The sequence below is a fragment of the Phyllobates terribilis genome, unplaced genomic scaffold (assembly GCF_046119375.1).
Source record: "Phyllobates terribilis strain yellow unplaced genomic scaffold, ASM4611937v1 Scaffold_1__5_contigs__length_1240528914, whole genome shotgun sequence".
NCBI lineage: Eukaryota > Metazoa > Chordata > Amphibia > Anura > Dendrobatidae > Phyllobates > Phyllobates terribilis.
Window position 1 is genome coordinate 3,772,356 of NW_027362761.1, and position 16,267 is coordinate 3,788,622.

Below are 16,267 nucleotides of genomic sequence, written 5' to 3' on the forward strand. Positions count from 1 at the left end.
AGGGGCACGGCAGGCTCACTAATAGCAGAGGGTTGATTCTCCTGGTCTGCTGGTGTGGACTCTTCTGCCTCCTGGGCCGGCTGCTCTTCCAGCTCTACCTGGTCTTCTGTAGGCACTTGAGGGGCTGGCTGGAGAAAGGTGAGGACGGGTACCACGATAGCGTTGTTTACTTGTGTTCAGGACCGGGGAAAGTCTCCGAGTACGGTGCTGATCATTTCCTTCTTTTCCTCTACGGGTTGAGGGTCTTACTGATCTTCATCCGTGCTTTGCAACTTCTCGGGGCACTTTTTCAGGTGGTCTCTGGAGACAGTGGTTGTGGTCTCTCCTCCATCCTTACTGATGACGTACACCTTTGGATTATTGTGGCTTGAGGGCAGTACGGTGTACTGGTCCTTTTCCCACTGGTCGTCCAATTTATGGAGACGCCTTTTTCTTTTCAAGACCTGCTCTCCAGGTGCCAGGGGAACAGCGGGAGCATGTTGGTTATAAGCCTTCTCTTGCCTTTCTCTTGCCTGAGACAGACTTCGCTCGACGCTCTCCTGTACTTTCCGATACTGCTGTTGCCGTTCTGTATCCCAGTCTGCCTCTGGCGAGGTGTCCTCAGGTGTCAGGACTCCCATATCCAGGTCAATAGGCAGCTTACCAGGTCTTGCTCTCATTAGGTAAGCAGGGGTACAGTTGGTGGAACCTACCGGGATGTGGTTGTACAGGTCCACCAGATCGGGCAGTTTCTCAGGCCACAGGCTGCGTTCTTCCAGGGGCAATGTTTTTAGCAGATCTATCACCACCTGGTTCATCTTCTCACATAGTCCGTTGGTCTGCGGTTGATAGGGCATTGTTCTTATCTTCTTGCAGCCATACAGGTTGCAGAACTCCAGGAAGACCTCTGCTTCAAAGGCTGGTCCTTGGTCTGTCAACACTTGCTCTGGGTACCCTTGTGGACGGCAGAAGTGCTGCTGGAAGGCTCTAGCTGCTGTCTGAGCCGTTAAGTCCTTGACGGGAACCACCACCAGGAACGGGGAGTAGTGATCTACGATTGTGAGGGCGTAGACATACCCAGATCTGCTTGGAGCCAGTTTCACATGGTCCAGGGCTACCAGTTCCAGTGGCTGTCTGGTGATGATGGGCTGCAGGGGAGTTTTCTGGCTGGCACGGTCCTTTCTTCTTAGGTTGCACGGGCCACAGTCTCTGCACCACCTCTCGATGGCTCCTCTCATGCCAACCCAGTACAACCGTTCACGCAACAAGTACTCCAGTTTCTTCCATCCATAATATCCTGCTTCGTTGTGGTATGCCTCCAGAACCATAGCCGCATCTCGTCTTGGGACCACTACCTGCCAGGTCAACTCATGTGTTCGAGAGTTAACCATTCTCCGGCACAGCTTTTCCCTGTAGAGAAACAGCTTACTTTTCTCCTTCCACAGTTGCTTGGTCTCCTCCGGAGCGTCTGGGTCAAGACGGGCATCGGCCTGAGTCAGCATTTCCTTCACCAGACGGACTGCGGGATCACTGTCTTGCGTTTCCGCCCAGCTGTAGTGGGGCAAGGGATTGAACGTCACAGAGCGCCTGTCCTTCACACGGTGGGAATACAGAGTAATCCCATGACGGTGGAACGCAGGGAGCTCGACTTCTTCCAGATCTTCTGGATATTCCCCTACGTCCGGTAAGTTTGGCATTCTAGACAGGGCATCCGCGTTGGCATTTGAGCGTCCCGCCCGGTATTTAATGGTCAATTCATAGTTGGACAGGCGGGCCATCCATCTCTGTTCCAGGGCACCGAGCCTTGCAGTGTCCAGGTGTGTCAACGGGTTGTTATCCGTGTACACGGTGAACTTGGAAGAGGCAAGGTAATGCTTGAAACGTTCGGTCACTGCCCACACCACTGCCAGGAACTCCAGCTTGAATGAGCTATAATTCTCAGGGTTCCTCTCCGTGGTCCGTAGCTTTCGGCTGGCGTAAGCGATTACCCGTTCTTTCCCCTGCTGGATCTGGGACAGTACGGCTCCTAGCCCGATGTTGCTTGCGTCCGTGTGGAGGATAAAGGGCTGGCTGTAGTCAGGATATGCCAGGATTTCATCCCCCGTGAGGGCCATCTTCAGCTGGCAGAAGGACTCCTCTTCCAGCTTTTCCCACCTGAAGGGCGGCTTCTGGTTTTTGGCTTTCCGAGATTGACCTATCTGGAGGTCCTGCATAGGGGCTGCCATTTTGGTGAAACCGGGAATGAATCTTCGGTAGTAGCCTACCAACCCGAGGAACTGCCGCACTTCCTTTATGCTGGAGGGTCTCGGCCAGTCCTTAATCATGGTGATCTTATCAGGGTCGGGAGCCACTCCGTCAGCACTCACCACGTGTCCCAGGTACTGCACCTTTGGTTTCAGTAGATGACACTTTGATGGTTTCACCTTTAAGCCGTAGTTTGCCAGAGCTTCAAACACTTCGGCCAGGTGTTTCAGGTGGTCCTCGTAGGTCTTGGAATAGACGATGACATCGTCCAGGTATAACAGGACCGTCTCGAAGCTCCGGTGTCCCAGACAGCATTCCATCAACCGTTGGAAGGTTCCTGGTGCGTTGCAGAGCCCGAACGGCATACAGTTAAATTCGCTGAGACCCATCGGGGTGGTGAATGCGGTCTTCTCCCGGTCCGCCTCTGCTACAGGAACCTGCCAGTACCCGCTAGTGAGATCCAAAGTGGAGAAGAAGTTAGCAGATTTTAATGCAGCTAAGGACTCTTCTATCCTTGGTAACGGGTACGCATCTTTGTGTGTGATACGGTTGACCTTCCTGTAGTCTACACACATTCTCGTGGTGTTGTCTTTCTTTTTCACTAAGACTAGTGGAGCTGCCCAGGGGCTACAGCTGTCCCTGATTACCCCAGCCTCCTTCATGTCTTTTAGCATCCCCTTGGCGTGTTGATAGTGTGCAGGGGGTACGGGTCGGTATCTTTCCTTTATGGGAGGATGGTCTCCCGTGGGGATGTGATGTTCTACCCCCTTTACTCGCCCGAAGTCCAGCGGGTGTTTACTAAACACTCTCTCGTACTCTTGAAACACCCGATAGACTCCCTGTTTTTGGTGTGAGTGAGTGGAGTCAGTACCCAAATGCAGTTGCTGACACCAGTCCTCTTAGAGCCGTTACCTTCCTCTGGTTGAGATGGAAGCAAGGGTTCCACGGCCTGTACCGAGTTCTGGTTGATGGTGAACAATTTGGCTAGCGTGGTATACCGGGGCAGGTATACTTCTCTCTCCCCGATATTTATGATGCGGACTGGTACCCTCCCGTGGCGTACATCGACCACCCCCCGTGCTGTCAAAATGGTGGGCCTACTGTCTGAGTAGACGGGTTCTACCATTGCTTGGTAGTCTCTACCTCTTAGACCAATAGCCGCCCGGCACCAAATCATCATCTCACTTTTTGGGGGCATGGCAATAGGGAACGGGTCACACATTCTCACGCTACCTATCTCACCACCAGATAGTTCCACTTGTTGCCGCTTCATCAGTGCCCGGATCTCTTTTTGGAGGACAAGCTGCTGGCTGGAACTGGCGTTCTTGGCAACCTGTTGCAAAATAAGAATCACCTCTGCAAGACAGTTTTCAATTACGTTAGTACCTAGGGTTATCTTTGGGTGACTCTCGCGACGGTCAATGTCCACAATGATCAGTCCTTGTGCCGGCAGTTCAACTTTACCGACCTTGATGGTCACTTCTTTAAATCCTATCTGTGGCACGGGCTGACCATTGCTGGCGATAATGCTCAGGTCGTCATCTGGGTAGCGGGTTATGTCCGAGTCATTCCAGTACCGCTTAAAGAGCACGTACGGGATGGTGGTGACCTGTGACCCGGTGTCCAGTAGGGCACTCATAGGAATGCCATCCAGTACCACAGGCAAGACCGGATGTCCCCCTACGTATTTATCACGCCAGTTCGATGGGCCTGATGATCTTATGCCTGGGGGTTGGCCCTCTACCCCAGGTTGTGCCCGTTTAAATGACAGTACCTTGCCATATGCCCGGGTTGATTGCAGCGGCGGCAGATGGGTCGTCCGTCCTCGTTGTATCTGTCGCTGGGTCTTCCTCTGGCCGGTGGGGTCCTCCTCAGTCGGCGCCACGGGACGTCCTCCGGTCCGGATGCCAGCTGGATCTTTCCTGGAGAAGAGACCTGTAAAGACTGCACAGTTCTGGTTAGCGCGGCAACGCTTTTAGTAAGCTCTTGGACCTGATGGTGCAGGTCTGTAGCCGGGTTAGTGTTCAAAGCCTGCGCATCAGCTCCCACAGGCCCTGCAGACAAGGGCGCCGCGTCCTGGTGATAAGTGATAGCAAGGCGCCTGTGGGTCACAGCGCCACCTGGTGCCGGTTCTCGGAGCACCCGCAGTCAATCGTCGGGGTAGAGGACCTGGCGTCGCGCATCGATGACGTCAGCGTCGCTCTTCCTCCCTTCCAGGACCTTGCGCAGCGTCAGTGCGTGGGGCGGAGCTTCGGATCTCGAGCGCTTTCGGCGTCCACGCCCCTCTTCTTCCCGCGCGACGTCCCGAAGATGGCGTCCGATGGCGGGAAGCAGCTGCGAATGGCGGGAAGACGGCAGAAGACGGCGGGAAACGACCCAAGATGGCGTCCGATGGCGGGAAACGACTCTGGACGGAGGGAAACTTCACCACAGGTAAGTACAAAAGTCTTTTTTCAGGCACGCAGTACCCGGTGGTTACGGGCACGAAATCCTGCCGACTACGCCAAAGTTGACGCACCCCCTGGGCCTGTGTTGTGGATGCACGGTGCGGGAGTACCCGGAGCCGGATCGCTGGGGGTTGTAGTCTCAGTGTGGCGGTGACCCGGTCCGTGCCCAGAGCGGTCAAACCAGTGACAGTCTTAGTGTAATAACAAATGTCCGACTACGCCACCCGTGGATTGCGGTCAGTGGGGACCGCCGCTGCGCTGCAGACCGCTGAGGCTGATGTTGTTTGCGCAGCCGAGTATGGGATAACTCCCCACGGGAGAAGTATTGCCTCAGGGCAGCTAGTGTGGAAGATGGGAGTGATGGTGTGAGCGTCCCAGTACTGATGGTGCTGGTGCGGCGATGAAACACAGAGACGTGTGGTGCAGTTCAGGGTCTTTACTGATGGTATAAAGCAGACCCTCCCGGGAGTACTGGTTAGCAATAGAGGCCTGGTCAGTCTGTGAGCAAGCAGGATCTCCCCTGGCCAGGCGGAGTTGTAGGCCTCCCCGTCTATCTGCACTCTTTCCTGGCTACCTTGCTGTAAGCGGTTACAAGTAGCCCACGTCCCTGAGTATACTGGGTGGTGCTCACCCGTATGGCTGGTGACTTGGGGCCTTCTGTTAGCCTCCGCTCCTGGATGGCGGCGCTGGTCCCTTCCTTGTGACTGAGCCTCCGGGCTTCTATGGCCAGAGGACCTGGAATCCCCTGCCGGCTGGTTTCTGCTGCTGGGTGTATATCAGTCTCCACAGCCTCGGACTCCGGTGTCCGGTTGTAGTGTCCTCAGCCAGGGCGAGCTCTGCTCAGCTCCAGCCCCTGGTCTTCAGCTACTGTTCCTACAGAGCTCCTGCTGTATCTTTCCCTCTCCAAGCTCTGACTCACCTAATCCCGCCCCAGACCCAGTTTATAAGGGCAGATTCCTCCCCTCCCAGGTCTGGGCGGGCAGTGTTGCATGCTTAGGGCTCCTGACCAGAGAAACCTCCCACTTGCTCTCAGACATAATATTTCTATTACTGTGGCAACCAGACCCCTGGGGTGCCACACCTGTCCGCTGGTGGGTCGAGTGAGCCCCCCTGCGGTGGAGGCAGGTCTAATCTTTTTAATTTAAATTGTCTCTCTAATTTGAATGAGTACACTTTAAATCCTTTTACAAGGATCTATTGAAGGGCAAGCCTCATGCCAGCAGCCACGGTAGCAGGAAGAGGAAGAGGCGGAGCCTGCCATGTGCTGCTGTGTTTGGGGTGTGGAGAGAGCTCCTGGGAAGGAAGGTTTTGTTTTTCCATCTGGGACTTTTTGTCTGCCCCCTTCCCAGGAAAGCAGGCTTGTTCGTGGATTGGCCTCCGGGGCTTGGCCCCCGGCTCCTGCCCCCCGGTCCAAGCCGGCAGGGGGTGGGAGGAATACCATCCCGGCCGGGATGACCAGGACCAGGTCCGGAAAAGGCAAGGGGTCCGGCATGAAGACCAGAGGGACCCCCGAGGCCACGGCGGCTCCTCCCCCCGGAGGTAGGCCGAGTACGAGCAGGGGTGCTGCAGCGGTGCCCCTTGATTGGGGCACCAAGGTGGCGAAGGAGTCCACGGTCAGCTATGGCTCCCGCATCCATGCGCACCTCTGCGAGTATGAGGACGCCTCTAGGAAGCTAAAATCCCTCTGGAGGGAGTTGAGGGTAGCTCAGGAGAGGTCCGAAAGGGCCTCTAGCAGCAAAAAGCATGAGCTATCCGCCGCGGTCAGGAAGATCAAGGAAATCATTCAGGAGGTGGAGAGCCGGCGGTGTACCATCCTGGCCGGCAGCGGGCCATTCCGGGAAAAACTCGAGAATCATGACCGGTTCAGAGCCATGGCCGGTGGATCTCTGGAGGGGTCACGGAGCTCCAGCCAGGTGGCGGTGGTGGAGGATGAGGAGGAGGAAGAGGACTGTGAGGAGGAGGTCGCACCCTACCCACCATCTGGTGGCCTGGTAAGTGATCTCCAGGCATCGCATAGCGGGATAGCCCCTGAGCAGATGGCTCTCCCGTCTGATTCTGGCCCTTCAGAGGGCAGCGGGAGCGAAGGGGAGGATGAGGAGGGCGGTAGTAGCAGCAGTGAGGGGGGTTGCCTCGTCATGAAGCAGATCAGGCAGATTGAGTCCCAGGTACGTTTTAACCAGCTGACGTTCGGGGACGAGATCTGTGAGGACGAGGAAACCGCAGCGAGGGAGCGGGGAGAATGTAGGCCATGGCACGTAGAGCGCCGCCTCTGTTTGTAGTAATGAAGGTGGTGTGTCGGATGTGTCTGACATGGAGCATGGCACGGAGGGCGGCCCAGCGGCGGGCAAAACCTGTGGTGGTGCTCAGGCTGGGTCCCCTGTGAGGGAGGGGACTGGCCTGGCACCTGGTGTGCCTGCTGGCGTGCGAGGGGCGGCGAGCGTAACTACCGCTGCCACCCGCACTGCTGGCGGCACACCGGCAGCCGGGGCCGCATGTCCGGCGGCGTGTGCTGGGAAGGTGTCTGGGCCCCCCACTCATGGATCCGTTAAAAAAACGGGATCACCTTTGGGAACCCAGGCACCTGGTAAGGCATCTGGCAAGGCAAAAGGTGCGTGGCCGGCGACTCCGGCAGAGCAGGCTCATAAAAAGAAGGTGGTGGGGCCTGCTCCCCTGGCGGGGTCCGCGGCGAAGTCAGGGCCTCCAGGGCAGGGGCCCAGTAATGGGTCGGCGCCGGGGGCTCCGCCGCCGATGGACGCCGAGGGGGAGTGGCCTAGCATGGGGCCGGCCGCTGGAGTTGCTGTGGCCAAGCTCTTTGTGGCCAAGGGAGTGATGGTGGGGGGTGCTGTGCCTCCAGGAATTGGTGCCGCTGGACTGGGGACCCCTGAGAGTAGACCCGGCTCCGGGTCAACTTTTGTGGTCCCGTCGCGGCTGTTTTCAGGGAGCGTGGCTTCCCTGGCGTCCCCCGCCCATGTGGGAGTGGCCTCAGAGGGCCGTCCTGTGCTGCCAGGTGCAGGGGGCGTGGCTTTGCAGGCGGGGCCCGCACATGTAGGAGTAGCTCCAGAGAGCTGTGCTGTGCTGCCGGGTGCTGGGGGCGTGGCTTTGCAGGCGGGGCCCGCCCATGTAGGAGTAGCTCCAGAGAGCTGTGCTGCCGGGTGCTGGGGGCGTCGCTTCCCGGGCCGGGTCTGCCCATCCTGGAGCCGTACGGACCGCAGCTGCGGTCAGCACCAATGTGGGGGCTGCTGCGGGTGCCTGCGTGTCGGGGTCCCCTGTGTCTGGGGGCTTACCTGGGGCAGGGGCTCCGGCAGTGCAGGTGTCCAGGAAAGCTGCAGCAGGGCTGGAAGGTGCAGGGGGAGGAGCTACGCCTGGCTCTCTTCCTGCCAGTAAAGCAGGAAGCTCCAGGAATGCTGGGAGCAGTGGTGCTGCACTGCTTAAGGTATGCAGTGTGGTCCTTAAAGGGCCGGCAGCACCCCCCCGACAGCACTGGTAACGTGGAAGGTGGAAATAAAGCAGTGCATAGTAAGTGTGCCCAAAAAACTAAACACATCGACCCCAGTGCGCATGGGAGTGGGAGCGGGGCGAGTGGGGTGATTGTGGATGCAAATGGGGATGGTGTGGGTATGGACGTGCTGGTGGCTGAGGATGCAAATGGGGGTGTGTCTGCGGTAGGGAGTGTGAATGGTGTGTCTGTTGGTAGTGGGGAGCACGGGGAGGGGGCTGGTCCATCTGCCCCCCTAGCCGCGGGCCCCCGGAGTTTTGTGGGGGTAGTGGCCGGGGCCTCGGGGTCCTCTCGGGGGGTTTCCTCGCCTCTGGACCTCAGGGACGGTGACTTGCGACGCAAGAAGGGAGAACGGACGATCACGGTAGAGGGAAGAGAGGTGGACCTGGCCTTTTGGCTGGACAGGCACGGCCAGGCCGCCTTCCAAGATAAAAGGGAGGGGGAAACAATGTGGTCCCTCCCGACAGCTGGGCAGGGGGTGGCCAGGAGGAATGTGGTCCGTCTTCGGTGGAGGGGCAGTGTAGTGTGCCCGCCTAGAGCGAAGGTCGTGGAGCTCCTCCTGAAGATGGACTTCAGGGCGATTGACATCTTTGCCCTGATCCATCCTTTTGGTACCTTCATCTTTGACATCAGTTTTGTTCGGCCAGAGGGCTTAGAGCTTTTCTGGTCGAATTTTGAACTGGTAAAGGGAGAGCCCGGCTGGCGAGACTTTGCCGTACAGGCGGTGTCTCGTCAAAATGGCATAAAGAGGGTGACCGTTCTAACAAATAACGAGTCACTCTCTGGGATTGATATTATGACGTGGCTTTCTCGCTATGGGGAAGTCACGGAGGTCCCAAAAAAGAACCGGGACGAGTTTGGCATTTGGTCAGGGGGCTGGACCTTCATGATGAAGTTGAAGGTTTCAGGTGGTACTGTCACCCACATCCCCTCCTCGGCATTTCTGGGGAGGGACCGGATCCTGATCTTCTACCAGGAGCAACCAAAGGTCTGCCACAGGTGCGTTGACCCCCACCACTTCAGCGCGGGCTGCAAGGTGCAGAAATGTGCCTTGTGTGGTGGGGTAGGTCATCTGGCTGCGGCCTGTGGTGACATTAGGTGTCACCTGTGTGGTGATCTAGGGCACCTGTATAGCCGCTGCCCCCGTTCCTTTTCCAACACCATCTCTGGTCAGGCGGGGGAGAGCCGTGGGGGGGGTCCCCAGTGGTTCATCCTCTGCCGGAACTGGAGGTGGGGGCGGGAGGGGAGCTGAGGGGTCAGTGAGGAAAGACGAGGCGAATACATCTGCCCGCCAGTGGCAACAGGTGGGGCGCCGAAGGGACAGGGGGCAGGATAAGCCTCAGGCGACTGGGGTGATGAGTGTCCCCTCCCTGGAGACTGCAGCCAGTGCCTCTGAGGCCCTGGGGGAGAAAGCAGTGAGCGAGGAGATCAGGAGGAGGGAGAGGGAGGAGGCGGCTGCTTCTGATAACTCCTCCCAGTATGAAAGTCTGGATGAGGAGGTGGTGGAGCAGCCAAAAAAATCGGGTGACAAAAGTACCAGTAGTCGGAGGAAAAAGAACAAGAAAAGGGTAAAAAAAATCTAAAGCCCCCATCCCCTTGACCGCTACGGTGCCTGCGGAAGGGCTTAACGGCTCCCCTCTGATCCCCCTCTCCAATCGGTTCCAAGCCCTCGATGACTCTGCTGTGTCAGAGGTCGGGGGTAAGGAGCCGGAGACAACATCTGTGGTGCCTTCAGAGGGCGGCGTGGTCCGTCCCCCGGGGGACTCAGTTGCCCCTTGGGGGGGGACTGCCCCGGGGTCCAGAGGCGAGGAAACCTGTGCTGGGAATGAGGTGTCCGATGCTGGAGGGGCGGGCATGGACACCTCGGTATCCCTAAAGAGGAGGGGTGACTCGGGCTCCTCCTCAGACAGCGAGAGGAAGAAGGGGGGTACGGTGAAAACAAAGGCCATCTAACTCAATCACCCATGATGGCGGAACCTACACCGTTGACTCTGGCGTCGATTAATGTCGCCAGTATAAAGTCAGATGCGGCCAGATTTACGGCCTTTGATTTTTTCACCCGAGTTGAGGCTGACATTTTATTTTTGCAGGAGACCAGACTAATGGACATGGGGGCCATTTATAAAGCAAAGAGGGAGTGGAGGTGTGGGCCCTCATACTGGTCTCTTGCGGCTGAGCCGTATAGCGGGGTAGCGGTCCTTTTTAAGGCCGCTTCGGTGGAATGCAGACGGGTGATTGAGGTAGAAATGGGGAGGTGTTTGGTTCTTGACATCTTCATGAGGGGACAGGAGCTCCGGCTCATTAATATCTACTGGCCGCAGTCTAAGTGGGACCGTAAATGTCTCTTCCTGAAGGTCAAGCCCTATCTTTTTACGAGTCGGCAGGTGGTCTTCGGTGGGGATTTTAATACTATAACTAGATCCCGTGATAGGGGAGGCCCCGGAGACCGGCTGGCTTATGATAGCATAGCCCTGAATAGCATAGCAAGTGAAGCTCGCCTGGTGGATGTCCACATCCGGCACACCCCAGGTCACGGAGGTTTCACCTTTCATAGGGGTAGCAGTAGGTCTAGGATAGATAGTTTTTTTTTAAAGGAGGAGGCCGTCTCTTCTGCAGTGTCCGCTGTTGAGGTGGAATTCTCCGACCACTGTTTCATTTTCTTTTCCTTGAATGTTACAGAGACCCCCCGGATGGGGAGAGGCCTATGGAAGCTGAATTCGTCCCTGTTGGAAGAAGCGGATGTAAGACAATCCTTTGAGGAATTTCTTCAGAGCCAGGTACCTCTCTTGGGTCTCTGTAGTACTAAGTCTGAGTGGTGGGAGATCTTCAACAGAAGGGTTGCCAGGTTCTTCCGTCAGCTCTCGAGCCTCAGGGGCCTGAACAGGTACTGCCTGTATCGGGATCTGGGGAGGAAACTCGAGCAGCTCGTCTCGACTGGAGGGGACCGTGAGGAAATCTCCAGGGTGAAGACCTTGCTCAAGGGGTGCCAGTATGATAGGCACACATCCTTGGTTTTTGAGAGGGATTTCGGGAGGTACCGCTCGCCCGACCCTTACAGGAACTGCAGGATGTCAGTGAGTTGTAAGGTGGTAACAGGACTGATCGACAGTACGGGGTCCCTGAACAGATCCAAATCAGGGATCCGGGAGGTGGTCAGATCCTTCTACTCGCACCTCTTGGGGAGGAGGGAACCTGATCGGGATGAGATGTTGGCTTTCCTGGCTGAAACCATCCCTGAGCCAGAGGATGACCCCTCTCTTCATGTTTTGGCAGAAGCAATCAGGGAAGAGGAAGCTAGACAGGCGATTGATGGGCTTCGGCCCAAAAAGTCGCCTGGTCCGGATGGCTTAACATCCGAGTTTTACAAGACCTTTAGGGACTCTTTGGTCCCCCTCTTGACTGAGGTGTTTAATGAGTGTCTCTCCTCAGACACTCTGCCCAGTTCAATGAGGAAGTCAGCCTTGATTATTCTGTCAAAGGGTAAAGACTCGTCCCGTATTGAGAATTGGCGTCCCATAGCGCTTCTCAATATGGACCGAAAGGTTCTGGCAAAGGTGCTTTTTAATCGGTTGGTGAAATTTGCACCCCGGCTCCTTTCGGGGGCCCAGCACGGCTCTGTTCCAGGCATTTAGTGCTGTGCTCGGTGTCCGGGAGGCAGTGGAGCAGAGCAGGACAGGTCACTGTAAGGGGTACTTGCTGTCCTTAGATCAGGCGAAAGTCTTTGACCGGGTTAACCATGAGTACCTCTGGTCCGTCCTTCTGAGGTACGGTCTGCCAGGGAGGTTTGTTGATTGGTTGAGAGTGTTATACAATGGGGCAGAGACTTTTCCGCTCGTGAACGGTTGGGTCGGACACCCTTTTGAGGTGAATTCTGGTGTCCGCCAGGGCTGTCCTCTGAGCCCACTGTTATACGTGTTCGCGATCGACCCCCTTCTAAGGAGGGTGGAGCGTGGACCGTTGGTGGGAGTCGGGATGGACCAGGCAGAGCCAGAGGCCACCTTGAGGGTAGTGGCGTATGCCGACGATGTTTCCCTTTTTGTATCCTCGAGAGGGGAGGCAGATTGGGTCATGTCTGAGGTTGAGCGCTACTCGGTGGCATCCGGGTCCATGATCAACCGGGATAAGTGTGAGTATCTCTGGCTGGGAGGGGGAGATCCTAGTTTTGATCTCCCGGACACCCTTCCAGGGCCTCAGGCCACAGCAAAAATTTTAGGCATCAGTTTCGACCCGGGGGACTATCCCCAGCAAAATTAGGAGGGCAGACTTAAGATCGCCGCCCAGAAGGTGGATCAGTGGAAGGGTTGGTCCTTGACCCTGAGGGAAAGGGTTAACCTGGCCAAAGGGTTTTTGCTCCCTTTATTAATATACCTGAGCAGCGACTGCATCTTGCCAGAGCCTCTTTGGACACGAGTCTACAGCCTGTTCTTCCAACTATTATGGGGAAATAGGCTGAACCTAATCAAGAGGGAGGTCACATACCGCACGAGGAGACTAGGAGGGTTGGGTATGGTCAACCCAGTGGTGTTCCTTGTAAACACCTTTATTAAGGCAAACATTAGCAACCTCTGGTTAGAGAGGGCTCCTCCGTGGGTATTCTCCTGTAGGGGGTGGTTTTGGCCTTTCTTCCAGGAATGGGAGACAGGAGGGCAGGTGAAGGACCTTTGAACGCCTCATGGGCATCTTCCGGCTTATGCTACCCCGGTTCTGAAGGTGATCCGCCGGTGGGGTCTGGGAGTGTGGGAGATCAGGACCTTGTCTAGGAGGTTACTTGACAATAGGGTCCTGTTGACCCACTTTCAGAAGCCCCTGGCGCTCAAGGATTGCCCAAGCCGGGATCTGGAGGTAGGGCTTGGGTTAATGAACTCTAAGCGGATCCCCTTGAAGTTTTGGGACTTGGCTTGGCGCTGCTTCCATGGGAGACTGTATGTGAGGGACAACCTGAAGTACAGGAACTCTGATGACCGGGATTGTCCCCGCGAGGAGTGTGGCGGCATGCTTGAAAGCATGGAGCACTTCCTGCTTCGGTGTCCCTTTAATACAGAGGTCTACAGTAGGGTGGGTGCTTCCATTGGCTGGCCCAGGCTGGCAGGCCTTTCCTATGCGGAGTGGGCCTATGGGGCATTCAGGTCCCTTGGTGGCCGAGATCGGGGCACTGTTTTCATAATTAGCTTAGTGACTAGGTTCTACACGTGGAACGCACGGTGTTTAGTGTCCACCCAGCAGAAAGCCCTCCCCCGGGAATAGGTGATTAGGAACATCCTGGGTGACCTGGCAAAAGTGCGCTCGCTGGAGTATGAGAGGCTGGGTGCAGGGAGGGCTTCCCTTCTATGGAGGGGGTTCTCATTTACTGTGCCCTAGGGAGAGTTAGGTTACGTGTGTCTGTGATAGGGTGAGTTAGTCTCTTTCTATATTTTATATTTATTTGTAGGGTCAGATAGGTGTGTAGGGTCAGGGAGGGAGAGGCAGGTACAGTCTTCAGGGATAGGTAGTTTAGTATTAGGTTGCTAGTGAGGGTCAGTGAGGGACAGGTAAGGACAGGTAGGGAAAGATTGGTAGGGCGGTAGGGACAAATTTTTCTTTTTCTTTAATAGGGGTGGGCTGCTCCCCTCACATTGTAGAGTTTTGTTTTACGGTATTGGAAACCTGAATATAGGGCTTGCAAGCACTGAACTTGGGTCTGATTTTGGTTCATGGTTGGGAAAAATTTAAATATATGGTTAGTAGTTATATTGTTATGTGGTGTATATTATTATAGTTATGTTGTGTATTGTGTATATATATGTATAGTAATGTGTCTTGTATGTATATGTATGTATATGTATGTGTATTTTGCACGTGGGGGGTTTCGTGTAGGTTGGGTGGGGGGTTTCAGAGGGGGATGGGGGAGGGGTTTTTGAGAATATGGACGTCCTACGGGATGCGGGAAAAAGGACCCTTTGTGTGTGGAAAAAGGCCACAAACTTTCGTGGGACCTTGTAAAGCGTGTTGAGGCCACAGACTATCGTGGGACCTTGGGTGTTCAAAAAATGGTGGTGGGTGAAAAAAAAAGAAAAAAATTTGTGTGCATAGTGACGCGCCCCCTGGGCCTGTATTTGTGTAGCGTTGCGCACGCGGGGAATACCCGGAGCCGGATCTGTTGGGGGTAGTAGTCCTCGTGGCGGTGACCCGGTCCGTGCCCAGGGTGTCAAACTAAGTGGCGATGTTTTTAGTGGCAGATGTTATATTGTTCGACTACGCCACCCGTTGAATGCGGTTATGAAACCGCCGCTGCAGGGCAGACCGCTGAGGCCGGTGGTACGGTTGTGCAGCTTGGATACTATAACCCCCAACGGGAGGGGTATGGCCTCAGGGCAGCAGAGGTGGATGATGGGGAAGTAGAATTGCACGCAGGCACCAGGAACCACTCAGAGACGGTGCGGTGTAGTTCAGGGTCTTTACTGGTGGCAAAGGTAGACCCTCCTGGGAGTACTGGCTAGCGATCGGGGTCTGGTCAGTCCGTGAGCAGATAGGATCTCCCCCGGCCAGGCGGAGTTGTAGGCCTCCCCAACTAATTGTACTCTTCCTGGCTACCTTGCTAGAAGCGGGTAATAGTAGCCCACGTCCCTGAGTGTACCGTGTGGTGCTCACCCGTATGGCCGGTGACTCGGGGCCTTCTGGTAGCCTCCGCTCCACGACGGCGGTGCTGGTCCCTTGCGTGTGACCGTGCCTTCGGGTTTCTTGGCCAGAGGACCTGAAATCCCCTGCCGGTCGGTTTCTGCTGCTGGGTATGGAACAGTCCCCACAGCCTCGGACTCCGTGTCCGGTGAGATTTCTTCAGTCAGGACCAGCTCTACAGCTTTCGGTCCCTGACCCCTTTTATCACTGCTCCCACAGAGCTCCTGATCTTGCTCTCCCTGCATATGCTCCACTCCAGACCAGACTGTGTCTCTGTCTGGGACTCCTCTTCTTCTCCTTCTCCTCCTAACCCTGCCTCAGCCCCAGTTTATATAGGGGAAGTTCTTCCCCTCCCACGACTGGGCAGGAGGTGTGGCATGCTTAGGATTCCTGACCAGGAGACCTCCCACCTGCTCACAGACGTAATATTGCTATTACTGTGGTAACCAGACCCCTGGGGTGCCACAATAGTAATATAAATATTACGTTTTTGGCCAGGTGGCCTATCTTTATTTGTTTGGGCGATGGGCCAGTCTTTTGGTTTTCTTAGGGGGTCAGGTGTGAATGTGCAGGTATGAATGTGGCGAATGGTAGGGGTTGTTGTATAGAGAGGCATGTTAAGGTCTTCCCTAGCTGGGGAGTCTCCTGGAAAGTGAGAGACTTTTCCATGTTATATGTTATTTTAACTGGACTCTGGGATTTAGGATTTGGGCTATGTCTTGTTTGGGTTTTTTGTTTTTCTGTATGATGTTTGCATCGGTGGTTATATTTGTGTTTTGTATGTGTTTTGTATTTTTCTAAATAAATAGAGTTCCAGCTCCAGTAGCGTCCTCTAAAGCTGCTGCAGTTAAAAAGCTTTTATAAGGATCGAGCTTGGCGGTCCACCGCAAGGCGTCCTACCGCCAGTCCCAGCCCCTGTGCCTTGGGGTGCCTCCCCGATGCTCTTCACTGAGTGTCCCGGGGCCCGAACCATTTCTTTTGAAAAAATTAAGTGTCCAAACTACAGGTGGTGTAGCTTGCGTAACAGCTGGGATAATCCGCTGACTAGCAGACACTGCTACTAGGCACAAAGTATTTCCTGGGCTAGATGCAGTTAAAGATTTGTAATTAGATACTCTCGTTGGATGCTGAGAAAGCATTCCATAGAGTCTCCTGGCACGCCATATATTATTCTCTTAAAAAGCTTGGGGTAGGGGTCTAGGGGACCCTTTTATAGGCAAAATCACGGCCCTGTATCGCAATACGTCACCTAGGCTGAAGATAAATGGAACATTTTCATCACCTTTCATAATCACCAATGGGACAAGGCAGGGATGTCCTCTGTCCCCTCTCGTATACATCCTAGTGACAGAGCACCTGCTCTCATCAATTCGCCATAACCCCAATATTAGGTGGATTGAGGTGGGAGGCACCGAGCACAAGTGCTCTGCATTTGCTGATGATGTCC